Raw genomic sequence first — 20219 nt, 5'->3', positions numbered from 1 at the left:
ACTGCTAGAAGTCATTAGTTCATACAAATGACGTGCAAGTGAAATGACAGGGAGAACGCTATCTCAGACAGCTCGTGAAACAATGAACTCGTATGAAGAAGTAAAGGGGGGAAGGCTCTTGCTTACAACGGCGGTTCCCCCTACCTTTTTATCCTTTTATTTCCACGGCACACCTAGCTGTTGAAAGGAAGTCTGCGTCACACCTTGGGTGTGGTATGTAGTAATTAAAAACAAATATGCATGTATTTCTATTAGAGTTACTTTGCTTATGAGTAATATTTGAAATTGTTTAACTTCACACTTCTGAATCTGTGTGGTAAAATCTTGTACCTTACATAATAAGGGGAAGTTTGGGGAAATTAATATTACGACACAGTTATCGTATGGATGTATTTAATTTGATAAGGAATAACATATTCATATCCCGTGAATAATGATTAATGCTGTGCTTATCTCACCCTTCAGCCCGATCTCCGTAGGCTATCTGCTTAATTCACTCTTGTTGTACTCACTCCTTCAGATGTTCACATGAAAGGATATCATCGGTCACGACTGCTTCATGCAACTGTTCAGTACTTCCTGATAAAAATATTACCTAAGCCATCTGTGTTCACAGTTCCCCCAAGAATAGTATTGGCCTTTAAATTAAAATAATATATCATTATGCCTAGGGGAATAGTAAAATTTTTAAATTGAATCTTGGTCCTCTGATCCAAAATAAAAACAAGTAAAGCTAACCCTGTAAGGGGCCGTGAAGACCCATAGGGTTGTGAGACCTCTAGGTTCCCACATTTTCTAGACAGTCGGCTGACAGATATCAGTGAGGTTGTCAGTCAGCCTTACATGCTGGCCGCCCTTTACTCCCGATGAAGATTTCTGGTAGTCATTTCTGTTAGAGGCTGATTCGATCCTAGGTGCGTAGTGCGGTTTGAAGGATTACGTAAATTAAAAAAAAATATCTACCTCGTCGGGTCTCGAACCCGCGACCTTCCGACTTGTAACATAGTACCTCAACGAACTACACTACCGGATTCCGTCCTCACCTCTGATCCAAAATGGCAAAGAAAATTATGCATTTCATAATTCCGCATAATCTAATTTGTTTCCTTTACGATTGGTATCTCTCCATCGTCATGTACACGTACCCATTCTAGGACCTGTAATTCGGATTATGTAGCATCGAATGGTAGGGCGGTTGGTGAATAATAAATATAAAGAATTAGAAATTAAACGTTCATGGCCTCTGCCAATATTTTCATAAGGAGACTGAGGAAAACTTCGAATACCCTTAGCTAGGATAGTCGGTGCCTCAATCGAAACGAGAATCTCCAAAATGAAGTATAGATCGTTACCGCTACGCGCACCTGCTCCGTGATAGCCGTCTAATTATGGCAGTAATCTCCCATAGCTTATTTTTATCCGGCGGCAATCATAAGTTGCGCGAGAGTCTGCAAAGAACAGAGAGATGAGAACCACAGACGTTGTGTTCTGACTTTGGAGCGTGGTACAAGGAACCTGTTTCTTCAGCCCGCACGCTCTAGATCAGCAACTGCTCATAAATTACGCGGCCGGCAGCATTTTGCTCCATATATCCGGGTAGACCTGCGTGAAGTGACGTAACGCGTCATGCCCACCACACTGACGAGAGAGAATCACGGGAGATGGCCATATCCTGTATCCATAGCCGTCACTGCTTTCCCTGATACTTCTTTGTTTCTGTGGTTACGGATTATGTGTACTTTCTGCGCGGACTTTTGTGTCGATTTCGTTTATTGAAATATATTATCACGTGTAGGCGGGTGTAGACGGGTTTTGGATTGAATGATGGGATTTATTGACACCTCAAACGCTTCACTCTGAACTACAGGCAAGACAGCACTATCGTTGATCTACACACTTTACAGTTCACCATTAAACACACACTCAGACACACACACACACACACACACACACACACTAGGGATCTCAGTCTATTAAATTCCACACTAGCTGTTTCCTGGCAACGGATTTTTAACGGCCTCGCTCTAACTTCAAATCACATATGAAGTCTTTTTTGCATAGCCTAATTCTTTCTTGCCACTGTACTCACTCACCTTCGACTACCGACTCCCTCAACTCTGATGCAACTGCCAACTCCGGAACCCAATTCTAATTTTAGGTGTTAGAGATCCTCGTTATACAGCCTCGGGATGGACCCACAGAAAATACAGCTTCCTCTATTGTTGCGTGTTGATTCACTGCATGTGTTTACTGAGGAGTTGCGTAGCAACGAGAGCGGACCCACAGAGAACGCTGCTTACAACTCTTCTATTGTTGTGCGTGTATGACGTCACAGAGTACATGACGCGTTCCTCTGCTGCGTGTGTACGGGCCATTACATAGCAACGGCTGTTTCTCTGCCTCCACAGTTCTTGCTTTGAGCAAGTACGTCACAATACGTTTTATTGTGTCGACATTGCAACATACGGGAACCCCGTTGTGTTTTGAAAGATCCGTCTCTATTTAATACCCAATTGACGTTTCGAAAGCACTGTGAACGGAATCGGTGTTGAGAATCAATAAAGGTCGCACACAGAACGTTCCACTTAATGGCAGACACAATTTGTTTCCCGTCTCTTTATACTAACCTTGCAGTTATTACGAAATCAGATTCTGACCCAACGTATAGGCTGTGACCGTCACATTTCTAATCCAAATTAAGGTCGGTCACAATAGCGTCTACTAAAGAACAGGTTGATCTGGAGGTAACGCTCTAAACTTGTATTCAGGTTCAAACCTCGGCCAGGACACCAGCTGTACTGACTAAAATTTTCGTGGTTTCAAATGCTTGGATAGTACCTTAATTATGCCACAGCCGATTCCTTTCAAATCGTTTCTAATTCACTGATAATCGTACCATCCGACGCTTTATAATCTGATAATGAAAGTATTATTAAGTAACGTGCCGATAAATTCACCATTCGCCGTGCTCTTGAGTCTAGTAGCAGAGCAAAGCGAGACACGTGACTGAGAATGAACCGTTAGCATTTGTATAATTAGAGTGAGTGTTGTGTCGCTTCATAATTAGTTATCCTTCAGAAAATGGCAGCTTCTCAACTTCTCCAAAGAAATATGGAGGATTATCTTCAAGTAGACTTTCGGTAAATAACTAGTTATTGATTTCACGAATCAAAATACTTCTTCCCTAATTAAATCTCGTCTTTTAAATAACCGGAAGATCCGTTACCGCGCGCACAGAGACCCGCAACTGGATCCTATATTGAGCCAAATTCGTCTAATCACGAGGGGCCGTGTGTATTATTTTGTAAGATGTCAGATTTGTAGGCCTACACTGGGGGATTGTCAACTCCATCCAACTCCCAAGCTGTAAGACTCCCCCTTGTCCATTGCCCACGGCTGGTTATTAAACATATCTACAAGTGCCCTTCGAAAATGAAGGTTGTTGATTCATCCACAGACTGAACACACGGCGTGCTCTAATGGCAAGGAACCAGCTGGACAATCCATTACCGTTCCGACACGACTATCCGCGTTATGGTTCCGACACGACTATACGCGTTATGGTTCCGATATCACTATCCTCGTTACCGTTCGACACTACTATCCGAGTAACCGTTCCGACACGCCTATCCAGGTAGCCTTTCCAACACGTCTATCCTAGTAACCGTTCCGACACGACTGTCCGCGTTACCGTTCCGACATGACTATCCTAGTAACCGTTCCGACACGACTGTCCGCGTTACCGTTCCGACATGACTAAATGCGTCACCGTTCCGACATGACTGTCCGCGTTACCGTCCTGACATGACTAAATGCGTCACTGATCCGACATGACTGTCCGCGTTACCGCTCCGACATGACTAAATGCGTCACCGATCCGACATGACTATCCGCGTTACCGTCCTGACATGACTAAATGCGTCACCGATCCGACATGACTATCCGCGTTACTGTTCTGACACGACCATCCGCGTCACCGTTCTGACATCTCCATCTTGTGATTGCTAGCTTTTTCATGCACCCGGTGAAACACTTTGCATGTTCCGTCCGCAGTCACGGTGGTTCTGTAAGGCATTTTATCCTTTCGGAAAGCGATTAGAGTAAGTTCACTGCACAGCATGCCATCGAGATAGACCTTGTACTATACATCGCACCGAAGCTCCACCTAACAATACAAGGGCACCGACCGACAGTGCATTGCAATTGCATGTTGTCAAATTGCATTATTAATACAACTGTCCAGTATTTATATATGCATAGTAGATATTCCGGTAGAATTTATTGCCGATATTTCTCGCTTTAAAATGACAACGGAAGAATCGTGTTTGTTGAATACACATCCATGTTACATGATGTTAAGAACCATCAATTTCAATAGGTAGGCGTTAAATATAGGATTATTTTTATGAAACGATTGTCTTGTATATAAGTTGAGCAATAAACTTTCTTGTAAACACAAATGCTCAAGATAGTATAATTCATTTAATTTCATTATACGTTTTTAAGTATCTTGTCCTTTAGCGTTTCCAACAATGTGTACTTTGGAGTTGTCCGGTTATATAAATCTAACTCATTGAAATTTCTTTGCCGTTTCAACAGTCTTTCAACTGTTATGTCATCCTGTACAATACCTTTAATTTGTGGCACATTGGTGAATAATGGCAAGTTGAATTAAAATTTAATTCTATAAAATACTTCACACATTCAGTAATGTCCTATGATGAGAAAATATGGACGCGCTCCTACCAAAAGTAAAAGTACGGACGCTATTAGTTACGATAGAAATGAATTCTCTTATTACGATCAATATTATTTGGTTTCTGACCCACAAGCCACTCCTGTCCTCACTGAACTGTTGTTCCTTTTTTCACTGAAAGAACATTCACGCTTCTGCATTATGTCTTCGCCGTGTAGCTAGATTCATGCACTGATTTCTCATGTGGAGACGAAAATATTTTTATGTTCTCTGTACTTCAGACTTAAGGACCCGGGATACTTCAGTCGGTATAACGACTGACTACGGTCTGGAGGACGGAGGAGTCGGAGTTCGAGTCCCGGTAGTGTCAAGATTTATCTCTTCTACCCATCGTCCAGACTGGTTCTGGATCCCAATCAGCCTCCTATCCAATTGGTACCGGGTTGATTCTTTCCTCTGGGGTAAATCGGCAGGGGTGTGAAGCTGCTCACTCACCTCCAACTGTGCCGAGGTCAAGAAAATATGGATCTATATATCCTCTCCCCCATACGCCTCCATGACGTAGCACTAAATTAGTTAAGCACAGGGACAGCTTCACCTTTTTTGTACTTAAGACTTACTTACTCATGGAGCTGAGCCCTTCTTGAGAAGCAGCCAATCGTGCAGCTACTCAAGAATTTCCCAGCATTTTATGGAACCCGTAGGTTCATTACCGTGTTCACAAGAGCCCTCCACTTGTCCCTATCCTGAGCCAGATCAATCCAATCCATAGCATTCCATCCTATCTCTCTAAGATCCATTTTAATATTGTCCACCCACCTACGCCTTGACTTCAGACTTACATATATAAATTAAATATGTTTGTCCTTTTGGATATGTGTTTACTTGTGCTTAAATTGAGGGCATTTGAGAACAGGGCGCTGAGGAGAATACTTAGACCGAAGAAAGATGACGTTAAGAGAAGCTGGAGAGAACCGCATAACGAGCAGCTTCATAACTTGTATTCTTCGCCAAGTGTAATTAGAATGATCAAGTTAAAAAGGATGAGATGGACAGGGCATGTAACACGAAAAGAAAGTAACGTGTGTAGAAAACGAAAGGTTACTGAAGAAGCAGTCAATAACTTGGTCCCATGAACATCTGAAGCAAGATGCTCTTCCCTGCAGGTTTCGCCCACTTTGTGACATAGGTGGTACAGTTCTACGCTATGTGGTCATAGTCTGCATCTCCTACCGCTTCTTGGTGAAGAATCTAGGATTAGGTCAGAGACATAAACTGTCCGTTGCCCTTTCGCCTTACTCAAATCTTTCATCACCGTTTATCTTTACGCTGAATTGCCAGTTGCGGCTAACATTCGTTATTCATTCAGTTCCAGAGATTTATTATTCTTGTTTTGGCATATAGCCTACACCAGTACACAAACGATTAACAGGCTCATAAAATGTCGTCTTATATAAGACTGATCTCAATTCTTCTACCTACATGCGAGCACATGGAGAGTAGAGGCATATTTATGTATTTCTTATCCAGCAATAATAAAACATGCCACGTAGGTATCGGACTTCTGTACATGCAATGATCGAGCATTGATGAATGATGATGGAAATACGAATTTCTTGGAAGATGCATCCGCCTACTTTTGTTTCATCCGCCACGGACCGCATACAAAACAAAGCCTCCAAAAATTATTGGTTGTCGCGGGAAAATTTTACCCAGATGTTGCCTCGCAATCATAGTACTTAATTAGTTAAGCACAGGGACATCTTTACCTTTTACTTGCAAGAGTCGAGCAGTTCCTAAAAATTACAAAACTTTATAAACTTCATTCATTTAATTTTCCTTCTAAGAACTTTGTATTTGATGACGAGCTGAAGAGAATAACCTTGGATACATTTTTACTTTAGTTCAGCTGTGGCGCGAAATCAATATTTGGGCAAGCTTTCCTGTGTCGTCACGACATGTGCTCTGCCGCTGATTATGGCAGCGCTGTATTTGGCATTTCACCTCTGAACGTTGTTGGAAATGTCTGCCATGACAGGGGATGCACCTTCTGACTGCGGGAGTCTGCGCTGTAGCAGTAATGTAGCTGTGGATCTGTATCAGCATAAAACGTGTACAGAAGGCGTTAGGGTGCCCACCCGGGGCTTTATTCTCGCCATAAAACAAGCGTTCGGTGCACGTACAGTCACTGACATATGAAGATGTCGTACCGTGTGTACAGAAATTACACCTGTTTGTTCATCTCATTCATAACATTCCCGATACTAAGCAATCAACAAATAATCCAAGCGTTTTCCGTTATGCAGGGCCTATAAGCATAAGCTTACATATATTATTAGTTAATCTTGATTAACTTAATTTAAAATAAAAATTAATTTTAATCTAATATTTTAAGCTTCAGTATGAATTACCATGAGGTGGGTAAGTCATGTAGCACGAATGGGGGAGACGAGGAATGTGAATAGGATATTGGTGGGAAAGCCAGAAGGAAAGAGACCACAGGGAAGACCAAGGCGTAGGTGGGTGGACAATATTAGAATGGATCTTAGAGAGATAGGATGGGATGGATTGGATAGATCTGGCTCAGGATAGGGACCAGTGGAGGGCTCTTGTGAACACGGTTATGAACCTTCGGTTTCCATAAAATGCTGGGAAATTCTTGAGTAGCTACAGAATTGGCGGCTCCTCCAGAAGGGCTCAGCTCCATGAGTAAGTAAGTAAGTATGAATTACCAGTGGCATAATATTATAAATGGCATATGTAAACATTAGACAATACAGGGGAATAATAACAGGAAAAAAAGATAACGGTAAAGTCGTTAACTAATTAATTACTACGCCATGAGGGCGTATGGATAAATGGATATATATATAGATCCACATTTACTGACCTCGGCATTAGCTGGAAGTGAGTGATCATTTTCACGCCCCGGCCACTTTACCCCCGGGGAAAGAGCCCCAGGTACCCACTGGATAGGAGGTTGAGAGGACCCCAGAGCCGGTCTGGACGACATGGAGAACATATTCTTGAACCAGCCGGGACTCGAACTCCGACACATCTGTCGTCCAGCCCGTATGCAGTCGCTATACCGACTGCACTATCCCAGTTCCTAATTACACGAAAAGTAGAATGTTAATGTAAAATTACTCAACTGTTGATGACCTGAGTGGCCGAAACATGTTATAAAGTGAAACCAGTATAAATGTATTCTATTTGTACAATATATTTTTATATCACATTAATAAATTTTAAAATATTTGCTTGACTTCATCCTCGTTCTTCAGTGGTATGAAATATCCGTACGAAAGCTTATTGATTTGTATGCCGTTTCAACATTTTGCGGTTTTGTATCACATGAAACTGTCAAACAGTCATTGAATGCGATAGAAAGACTTCAAAAATCAGAACTTACTTTCAATGCTCTTATGATATAAACGCGCAGTGATTTCTTTTATAGCTCTCACATGTACAAGATTATTCTGAGTCTATTCAGAATAAAAGCAAACAAGTAGATGCCACTTTTCAGTGACAATGCTGAAAAGTATGAATGAGGAATTAGGGAACTCTTAGTGTCACCGTTACTTGTTTGGGACACGTTTAACTGTCCAATTATTGCTCTTATAATTTACGAAGTATTAGAGTATGTTACTATACTGTACTTACTATAGATAACTCTCAGAGAGCGCTTTAATTGAAGAATACATGTAATTACCAGTATAAATGAGCATTGAACCTCTAATAAGGGATCTTTATTTAGAATTAAGTAGGAAGACGCAGAAGCTTATATAAGAATTATCCGACGTGTGCAGGTCTGTAACATAAGCAACTTTGCAAAGTAAGGTACATTATTTTCTTCTAATACAGCTGTCTAACGCAGTAGGTATAGCGACTGGCTATGGGCTGGACGACCGGGGAGTCGGGACTCGAAGTCCCGGGTGGGGTCAAGAATTTTCACTTCTCCAATCGTCTAAACTGGCTCTGGGGTGCACCCAACCTCCAATCCAATGGGTACCGGGGGCTCTTTCCCCGGGGGGTAAAGCGGCTGGGTCGTGAAGCTGACCACTCACCTCCAACTACTGCCGATGTGAAGAAAATATGGATCTATACATCCACTCCCCCATACGTCTTCATGGCGTTGTGCTCAATTAGTTAAGCACAGGGACAACTTTACCTTACTTTTACATTTTTCGATTTCATATACACTTTGAGCGACTTAGGTCCGAAAATATCGTTTTAGGTACAGCAAAACGAATTTATCAACATTTATCCATGAAGGCGCTGCTGAAAGTATTTCATTGACAGATAAAGAGATGGACAGATGTATTCCTCCAAAATGCAATTTTATCTCTGCTAATTATATGAAAAACTAAACTAATTTATTCATGTATAGATTTTCTGAATTGGAGTTTCTATGTTCTTTGTAAGGGCACTAAGGCTGTGACAGGTTCCTATACTTTGTAACTACGTTGTAGTTCTGGATACGCCTTACCAAATCACGAGGGCCCCCATCTTGTTTACTATCGCATTACGTTTTTAAGAATAACTTTGCTTACATTAGGTTTCTTGGGACGACTGTTCCGCGAAAATATGAATATTCCAAACCGTAATGATCATAAGTCATTACAGGCTTTGAGTGCACAGAATTGTCTGTGGACTAGAACAAGTGCTTGATGTATTAATATGCAGGAGATGGACAAAAGTATGGAAACACCTCGTGAAATGCAAGCCTGAATTGAAGTGTTCATTTTAACGACGTTGGTAGATCACGCTGTTGTATCTGCTCAACACCACTACCTGTACAACCTCCGCAATACGTTGCATCACGTCAGAGCTAACAGAATTCGAACGCGGGCAAATTGTTGGGGCCCATATGGTGGGTGCTTACATAACCAAGGTAGCCGAGGTTCTTGGTGTTTCGCCAGGCACAGTATCAAAGATACTGCATACAGGAGGACTGAAAAAACCGCATCCGATAAACACCAGCGTGGAAGGAAATGTGTGTTGAGTGATCGAGACAGAGGAACATTGTGTAGGATGGTGACGAAAAATAAGAAGACTACAGCTGCAAAAGTGACTGCTGAACTGAATGTCACGCTCACAAACCCTGTCAGCACCAAAACAGTACGAAGGAAACTCCACAAGCAGGGTATTTCTGGACGAGCTGCAATTCCAAAGCCACTCATCAGTGATCAAAATGCCACTAAGAGGACAGTGTGATGCCGAAGTCATAAAACCTGGACTATGGAGCAATGGAAGACGGTCATTTGGTCGGATGAGTCCACCTTCACACTGTTTCCGACTTCTGGCCGAGTTTACGTCTGGAGAACGCCATCCCAAGCTTACGATCCAGATTTTTTGCTGCCAAGAGTGAAACATGGCGGGGGTTCGATCATGGTATGGGCAGCCATGTCGTGGTATTCTGTCGGACCCATCATTACCCTGCAAGGTCACGTCACTGCCAACGACTATGTGACCATTTTGGGCGACCAGGTCCATCACATGGTGCAAACTTTGTTCCCTAATGGTGATGCCGTTTACCAAGCCAACAATGCCTGTGTTCACATAGTTCACATCGTCCAGAACTGGTTGTCTGAGCACGAAGATGAAGTGTCACGTCTGCCATGGCCCCCACAATTGCCAGATATCAATATTATTGAGCCTTTGTGGTCTGTTTTTGAGAGCAATCTGCGTGCGCGCTATCCACCTCCATCATCGTTAACAGAACTTGCCAATGTTTTGCAGGAAGAATGGTACAAGATTCTCTTGCAAATCATACAGGACCTCTATTTATCCATTCCAAGGAGACTGCAAGCAGTTCTGCAAGCCGGAGGTTGTCCTACACCATATTAGTCACGGTAATGTGTTTTTTGTTTGGCGTTTCCGTATTTTTGTCCATCCCCTGTATAACTGTTTTCCCTCTTTGCCACAGCAAACAAACAATATAACATCATAAAACTTCCCCTTTCAGACGATCTGTATTTATAAATGCGAAGTATGAATATTAATACTCAATAAGTGCAGGCAAACTTGTTAAGTCAATAAACATAGTCGGTTCTCACGGTCTCTTCCTTTTCGGATTTCTTATTTTTCTTTCTGCCCTGAAGACGGAGGCGATACGTTCCTCCGAAATGTCGGTTAACACCACATATACACAGTACCACATCCCAGAAGACTGCTTTCTTCATAATCACCGCCGTGAAAACCTCAAATCTTACAACTCCCAATAAGATTGCTATCTCTTTACTTCGTCCATAGTCTGACAATGCAGAGCTCAAAATTTCATTCGAGCAACATATTCTGTATTCTCTTCCAATAGGAAAGGAAACATTTTGCGCACAACACAAGTTCTGATATTTGGTCGTAAGGCGGCTGTGTTACTGTACAGTCTGTAGTACTGAATGCCTGGACGTTCGCTAAGCTGACATCGGCCTCCTTCACTACCATGCGGTGTGATGGGTGACTCCAACGCTGCTCCCCCGCAGGCTCCAGACAAAAGGACGGTGGGGGCGACTGGACATGCGTCTGCATGCACGTTGCTTATCTCGCTGTACACGAGATCCTCTGGCGCTGTCTGACGGCAGGCGCCCGTCCCAAGTGTTGAGGTATTATTTACAGTTTTGGCTAAACTTGTAATTTAATTCTTTTCACATCAACGTCTTCTCCCTGCGTGCTGTAAAGTTACTAAAATAGTTATATTCATAAAAGTCGCAGAACGGAAGAAGTAAAGGCCAGATATATTTCTTTGAGAAGGTATAATGATCGTGAAAGATTCTCAAATTCTATGACGTCGTTGCGGGATTATAGGTTGCCAGATTACAATTCTCTGTGTGGAAATGTATTGAACTCATCAATATAAGACAAAAATAGTCCTTGACAAAAGAATTTATGTATAAAGCTATTTTTCGTTATGTTGTCGGTTTACTTCGATTTAAGTAAGTGTTTTTTAGTATTCCTGTTACATGACTTGCATTATCCCCATAGTACTATTTAAAGTAATTTTTTAATCTTTTTTTTTCCTTTCGAGTTGCAGTATTTACAAATTACCATTTTATCATATCATATAAAGCATGCACAAAAATATATTGCGCGAAATGGTTGTAATTATTTACGATGTATAATCTGATTTTAAAATTTCTTCTTCACTCGCATGATTTTGCAATGTACGGAGAGATCAAGTAACACCTCGCAAAAGTGGCTTAATAAATACAGGCCCATGTAATTGAATTTATAATCTTACATGGCATTACAACCCTTCGGAAAACACCGTCTTATGTTGTCCTGTATTTATTTTAGGCGTATTTACTGATTCGTTGCCTAGCAATAGACATTCTATTGTTGCGCGCATTGGCTCCCGCGGGAATGTGTTTACCGAGTGGTCGCCTAACAATGGGCCTATACGCCACAATACAATACGTCTACCTAAAATTTTTAAATTTTAATTTATATTCTTAAATTTTTTCAACAGTGAAGTATCAATAGCTGGAATATGTGAGCATAAACCGATATTGAATAAACACGTGAACATTTCAATAGCATTCCTAAGCTGAAACGCTTCCTCCCAATTCCGTATTCACCTGCCGCAGTATTCTCGATAGGTGCTTCCCTATAACCCGAGCAGGCCTAGCAGTATACCATCGACACCTGTATTCAAATATGGTACAGTTCAATTTGTTACAAATCTTTCTGCATTTTGTACCTTAGTACGACACATGGTCTTTGTGGAGCTGTTATTACGCTGTCTCCTGAATCATTTGTTCTTACGATAAATATCTTCAACAACATCAAACTGTACAGACAACAACTTGCAGCTGTACACATTCTCATGTTGTGAAGTAAAGCTATCCCTGTACCAGGCCGTGAAGGCCCATAGGGTTGTGAGACGTTGAGGGTCCCAAATTTCCTAGACAGTCGGCTCAAAGATGACGGTAAGGTTGTCAGCCTTAAGCGCCGCCCGCGCTTTAGTCAGGAAAATGATTTAATTAATTCCTGGTACTCACTTCTGTTAGAGGCTGAGTGAACCCCAGGGTCATAGTGCGGCTGGAAGGATTAGGTCAACTGGAAAAAATCCAATGACCTCATCGGGACTTGAACCCGCGACCTTCCGGCTTGTAGCATAGTCCCTCAACCAACTACGCTACCGCATATACCATGAATTTCACTGTAATAGAATGTTATTTTTTTTCTGCTATAAATGTTCCGTTCTGTTACCTAAAATGCAGAAAACCTAGGCACACAATCTTAAAACAATTTACTAATCGTTTTCTGTGGGTGTGAACTATGATCTCTTATTTGGAAGATAGAACATGGCTGAGTCTGACAAAGTATTGAAAGTATTCGCACCTAAGGAGAAGGAAATTGAACAGTTTAGGATATCTTCTAAGTAATAACTCCATCGCGTATACAAGTCACTCAGTAAAGTTAGGGCAGTAACAAGAAGGGTTGGACGTGTGACTATGACGGAGGAGACAAGGTGCATGTAGGATTCTGGTGCTGACCCTTCTTGGAAGACATCTACTTGGATAACCGAAATTTAGGCAAGAAGATGACGTCGCATTCAAATAGATCTTTGAAATATATAGTAGACTGGAAAGTGGATGGAACTGGCTCTTTGATATTCTGTATGTCGACCGCTTGGATTGCTATGCTACACTTTTAGGGGGGATAAAATTATTTCGCAATGTAGTTGCACTTATCAGCCCAGAGTCGAATGCAAGACTGCATCATTCTTAAAAAATATGTTTTCTAGGGGTGGTATGAAATTCGTTTTACGTCACGAAATTACCTTTACTTTCTATGAAAGGTAAGGTAAAGCTGTCCCTGTAACAGGCCGTGAAGGCCCTTAGGGATGTCAGATGTTGAGGCTCCCACATTTTCTCTAGACACTCGGCTCACAGATGGCGGTAAAGTTGTCAGCCTTACGCGTCGACCGCCAATTTACCCCTCAGGAACATTCCTGGTACTCATTTTTGTTAGAGGCTGAGTCGACTCCAGGACCATAATGCGACTGGAAGGATTGGGTCAATTGAAAAGAATCCAATGACCTCATCGGGACTAGATCCCGCGACCTTCCGGCTTGTAGTATAGTGCCTAAACTAGCTACGCTATTCATGCTGTAGTAATGACATAGGAGGCGCGATAGCTCAGTCAGTATAAAGATGGGGTACGAGACAGAAGACCGGGGTGTCATCCCTGTCCGTGACGAGAGATTCTTCTCCTCTTCAAAGCATCTAGATCGGTTCTCGGACCTGTCCTGTCGAATGGACATGGAAGGCTCTTTCTCTTGAGGTATAGCGGCCAGGGGGTGAAACTAACCACTCATCTGCATATAGTGCCGAGCTCGAGAAAAGGTAAGCTGTATCACCACTCCCTAACACGTCTTCATGATGAGGTACTTAATTAATTAAGCATAGGGACCACTTTACCTTATACCTTTAGCAATGACATTATGTTTTAAGTTCATTTACATATTACTTAGTTCCTATAAAGGAAGGTGCACGCGTGACACCGCTTTGCCTGACATTACTGCGCATGGGCGCGCCTTGCTCTAGGCTTAGTTTCCAGCCCAGACGAGATAATGCGCTCTGAATGGCATCGCCGTGCCAGACATGTATTAGCGGGACATCACGCCTGGTTGACGGTCTCTATCGCGCTGGTTCAGCAACGTATCGACAGCAACGCACAAGCTTGCGTTACACTTTCCGTACGGTTATATTTGTACAGGATGATTTCGAATGGCAGACCAAATTGTGAAGGACACGGAAGGAAGCAGTTGTCAGGGCAGTGCTCGCTTGGACAGATTGGAAGATTTCCTGAAGAACTCCAATTAAGGTGACCTTCGAAACCTGCATTTCGCTGATAAGAAGGAAGAGTCTGTCTTTTCAACAGTGATGTTCCATGAATATAGAAAGAAAAGCAACGTCCTACTCTATCGTTCGCTTTTAATTTATTTTACAGATGCAATCGTAAATAGCATATCAGCCGTTGTTAATAAGTGTCACAGAATTCGGGATGTGTTGCAGTTGACATAATAATTGTACTTCGGAAGCTGTTCAGTTTAGGTACTGAAATACAGTGGTGGAAGTAGTAGCAGTAGTAGTGGCGGTGGGGGCGGCGGCGGCGGCGGTTGTGGCAGTTCTTGTTATCGCTACTGTTGTATCCTTAATAATAATTTTTTCTGTTACCTTACTAGCACAAGCACAAATTTCATTTGCAGTTCAACGACGTGCTCTCCGGACTTATGTAGTCCTAAATATCTAGAAGCCTGTAACGGTAGGAGAGAGGTCTAAGGCATGTACTGTTTTCGCTCGCTTGTCGAATTAATATTTTCTGAAGAATCTAAATGTTCGTAACAATTAGTGTTGTTGAGTTTCTTTGAGAGGATAGTTTTAAAAAGTTCGAAAATAGTCTGAATTCTTTAATCTGCATATAACATAATTATCCGAATGATCTGAAACATAAATTTGCCGTCACCCAGCAACACCCGCAGCAAACATTGTCCTGTATCGATATGAAGAAATCAGCTGTAAAGATGTCTCGATAGTGGCCTGTACAGTACTGCCCCTGCGGGAAGGCAGTGCAGGTTTTCCTCTTAGTTGAATAAGATGATGATGATAATTCAATCCAGTTCTTTATTATTTGTATGCCTAGTCAACAGCTACAATAATAATAATAAAAATGTTACAAAGTAAAAAGGTACAGCTATCCTTGTAATAGCCCGCGAACGTGAATGGGGTTGTGCGACATCAGGCTCATACATTTTCTGTAGACAGTCGGCTCACAGATGGCGGTAAGGTTGTCAAACTTACGCGTCGGCCGCCTTTACCCCTAGGAAGATTCCTGGTACTCATGTCTGTTAGAGACTGAGTCGACCCCAGAGCCATATTGCGACTGGAAGAATTATGTTAATTAAAAGATTCCTCCTCATCGAGACTCGAACCCGCGACGTTGAAGCTCGTAGCATAGTGCTTCAAGAAGCTACACTACCGCGTAGTTAATAACAGTAATTAACTTAGATGGCTCGATTGATTAGTGCTCTTTCTTGCATATGAACTGCAACCACGGCGGAAAAGATGTAAAAACAACAGTGCAAGGGGGAAATGCATTAATGGTGGAAGGTTATCCTATGTTAGACATCATTTAAATCAGTATGGTAGGCCTAATTATATGTAAAAAAGACTTCGGGCTTCAACGAAATAATAATATTGTTTTCTAGTGGGAAATAATTTAAGGATTCTTTTCTTTTGTACTGTCATTACGAATTCATTTCTTGTCGGATAATTGAAACTTTATTCTACGAGTACAAAGCTTCCTGAAGCAACTTCGTCACAATAAGGCACTGGCTAGGGAGCAGCATGTTCAGTTTACATTCACAGTGTGTTCGTCTGCGATTATTTCATGACTAATTCTGAGTGATGTAAATCATTTTAGTTCTGGAACCGGACAGGCTTTCTACACACGCTTCTGGCCATTGGAAACATTATAAGCATTATGTACGATGTACGAGCCGTGGTCTGTATTGCCGCAGGTTATACAATAAACAAGCAAAACATCCAGACTGAATGAAGTTCTATCTGTGTCCGGCTTACCCTATACAAATAACGGAACTCTAAATTAAATTTCTTTCCAGTGATTTTTCAGCTCTTTGTACCGATGCTACGGCACTGACATCCATATATAAAACACAGCAGAGTTCATAGATTTTTTTTTCTCTGGCTCTACAGCCCCCTTGGGCCCTGGCGTCTGATTTTCAGTTTCGTGATCATTTTACAGACGGTAGGACTCTTTGGACGAGTGATCACCTCGTCACAAGGCCTCTACCTAAACACAGGACAACACAAACACAGAATAAACACATACACATACCAAACATCTATGCCTTGTGTCGGATTCGAACCAACGATCCCGGCTTCCGATCGAGCGAAGACAGTACTTGCCTTAGACCGCTCGTCTTACCTTGACCGGCTCATAGATGTCATATACAAAAGAAAAAAACTCCGTGGCCTCTACTCCGCAAGTGAACTATACCGAACGAGCGACCGCCGCTTGTCGGCGAAGTTAGTGCCAACTTTTGCGGGTAGGGGGTATCGCGTGGTCAGCGCAACGAATCTCCACGGCCGTTAATCTCGGTTTTCTAGACCTGAGCCGCTAATTCCTTGAAATAGCTCATCGGTTATCCTCATGAGGCTGAGTGGATCCCGTTCCAGACCCACTACTTCCCGGAAAATCTGGTAGCGCAGGGAATCGAACCCGGGACCTCTGGATATGTTGCCAGGAACTCTGACCACTAGACCACAGAAGAGGTCTAGATGTCATATACACCTTAATTAATATACCCATCGTCACTTAGTAGTTTAATGTTACTTTCAAAGCCTAAGTAAAAAGAAAAGCCTCCTTAAGCCCTACTCTCCTTTATTTAACTTCCTGCTTGTTATTAATTATACTAAACGAATCTGTCATCTGAATCAGCTACACTCTGTTATATTTTATAAGCGGATTAGTTTGCCCTCACAGTCGTAACAAGTGATTAAGATAGAATTTTATCTTTGAGAGAATCAATAGAGCTAGTCGCTATTTCTGGACATAAGGACTACCTCTGTTCTTTGGTCCCAACTGAGTAGATATTTTACCTGAGGACGGAGGCAGAGCCCAGTCTCCAAAATTTTGTTTTAAATAAAAATTAGGACCATTGATAATATGCAAAAAAATTATTATATAATCGCTCATGGAGTTAGTTTTGTTAAATTGTTGTCTTTGATCCCATTCTTGTTACGCAATCTCTATATTTTGCTTTGGGATATACGTGTACTTTATGATCAGACGTATATTCCTGCAAGAGTATAGAGTCGGTCTCTGAGTATGCACTGAAGGAGTCCATTGAGGTCGCCATGGTAAGCTTTCAGACAAGCAAGTCTTCCAGCACCTATTGGAAACTATCGTAAATACTATGTTGCATTAGTAATAAATATTCCGAGGGGTAACCGCTGTCATGCTAATGATAGGCATATTCCGATATATTGTGCTAGCACAAATTCCATATGCCCCATCTGTCATGTGCAGATTTAGATAGATGGGCTAGTAAATTGCAATATATGTCAATCAGTAAACACCTGTAACCATTTTATCGATTCACGCATCCAATGTAACAAGACGAAGCGTGGGAGTTAAGCTTTCATGCGCCATCCGTTTATGTAGAAACATCGGAGAATATTATCTTATGTGATGTGATTTCTGTCGTCTTCCTTTGAAATTTACATGATATATGCATCGTAAATACCGAATGGAGAAGCTGCTGTCATTAATCTGGGATTCTTCCGTGTCGGTGCTTGAACTCCGATATGAGCATGGGTAATGTTCCCGTTACATTATGTTAAACGTTCAAGTAACGACTTTCATTTCAGTATTGTTATAAATCAAGATCTTCTTTTATAAATATTTTCCAGATTGTTCATGATCGTCATCAACATCATAATTAACACTATCTGCCTTGACAATGAGACGTGTGTCTCCTCCAGTACTAGTGCGTTGCAGCTGAGAAGACCTCGCTTCTCAGCAGAATATAGAGTTCGTTTGTGAACTAAATTGCTTGAACGAATATTTACATGAAATTACTGTTCATTGTTTACATTGGCTATTGCCAAGAGTTGTAAGCTAATTTCTCTTTAACGAGGAAAAAAAAAAAAGAATTCTTCCTGTGCTTAATTGATGTCATGAATACACTTGGGGGATGGGAGGTATAACTCCACCTTCTTAACTAGGGCACTGGATTAAAATTAGTGGCCAGCTTCACGCCCTGGCCGCTTTATTCCCTGAGAATGAGCCCCAGATACGTATTGTATAGGAGGCTGATTGGGCCCCACAGCCGGTCTAGACGCTTCGAGCTAGAGGAAATCTCTTGCCCTGACAGGAAACGTACTCCGGCCGTCTAACCCATAGCCCATTGCTGTACTTAGTGTTGATCTGTTTCAGAATACTGACTATCATGACTTAGGTTTATCGTAATTTTTCTCAGTCTGTCCATGCGAATACTACAATAGAACTTTCACGTGGATTAAAACGGTTTCTCCCGGTTCCATCACATTTACTGAATAAAATAATTCATAGCACTGGACGCTATATAACAGCTGCGGCTGATTAAGTGTCCTTAGAAACTTATTTACCTATCCGTCTGGAGAAAGCAAAAAATATAGGCCAGTTTTATTTAATATACAAGCTTTAAATTTGTCTTGTATATAGGTGTTCCATAGTTCAGAGAAGAACCTTGTACTGCGAATTGTTCCTCGGCTCGTCAGGACTCTTTCTTTCAATTTATTTCAAAAAACTACAGAAAATAATTAAGAATCGTGACGTCTATTAAATGTTGTCTGTAATCGTTCAGATTCTTAATAGGAACCTTAATTAGAGTTCTCGTGAACTCTTGAGTGGTAAAACCTGACTTCAATATTAATGACAGCATACCAGCTTCTTAATCAACTAGTGATATAACTAGTAATGTCGCTGTTATTTTTTCATCTCTGACGTTTAAGTGCAGTTAGGATAAAAAGAAACCACGAAGAAAATATTGAGGTTTGTGGTAATCAACTTGTTAAATGAAATAGCTGTACACCTGCTTTAATTAACCGGGTTGAATGAGCGCTACTGGCCAGTCGCAGTGTAAGCTGTGGGAAATAACAGGAGGCCGAGGAACACGGAATCAGAAAGAGCTGGATTCATATTAACTAGGATTTTCAAAGTAAGGAAGATCAGATGGGCAGGGCATGTAGCAAGCATGGGAGAAATGAAGAATGCGCGACAAATTTGGCCTATAAACCTGAAGGAAGAAAACCACTTGGGATGCCTAGACGTAAATGAGAGAGTAATTTTAAGTGGATCTTGAACAAATGCAGTATGAAGATATGGACTGCGTTTATATGGCTCGGGATTGGCTTCAATAGCGGCCTCTTGTAAACATAGAAGTGAGCCTTCGGTCTCCATAACAGGATTAAAAGTCCTTTCCGAAGAGTTAACTGTAGGATATCCAATTATTGCAAAACGCAGTCAGCATTAACATTGAGATCCTGCATTAGCATAAGCATAAAATTGCCATTAAATTTGTAACAAAATTTGATTATTAAATAATCTTATAGCCCAACATATTTTGGCCTTATTTAGCCAAATTCAGTGGCAACCAATAATGAAGAAAACCTTACATATCTTACATGAACTCTTTTAAAATATTCTAATTATTTAAGTTAAGTACAAATTTACACCCTTAAAACAACTAAAAAGGTTAATATGCTGCAGTCAATGATGTATATAGAGACATTTTATTCTGTTTTGTCAGGGTGTTATGCATGATGGGCTTATAATTGTCTTTGGAATGTATATTGAGTAGTTTGTTGCTGCATTCTTGTAGTGGTTTTTGTGAATTGAAATGAATTTCACGTGTAAGTAACGATCATTTTAAGCCGTGCCATAGCTCAGACTCTTAGTCGCCGGCTTCCCACCGCGGCGGCCCGGGTTAGGTCACGTAGGATTTGTGGTGGAC

The sequence above is a fragment of the Cryptotermes secundus genome, unplaced genomic scaffold, assembly GCF_002891405.2.
Source record: "Cryptotermes secundus unplaced genomic scaffold, Csec_1.0 scaffold293, whole genome shotgun sequence".
Classification (NCBI taxonomy): Eukaryota; Metazoa; Arthropoda; class Insecta; order Blattodea; family Kalotermitidae; genus Cryptotermes; species Cryptotermes secundus.
The sequence above is the reverse complement of the archived record's forward strand: the minus strand, read 5'-3'. Positions refer to the sequence as shown.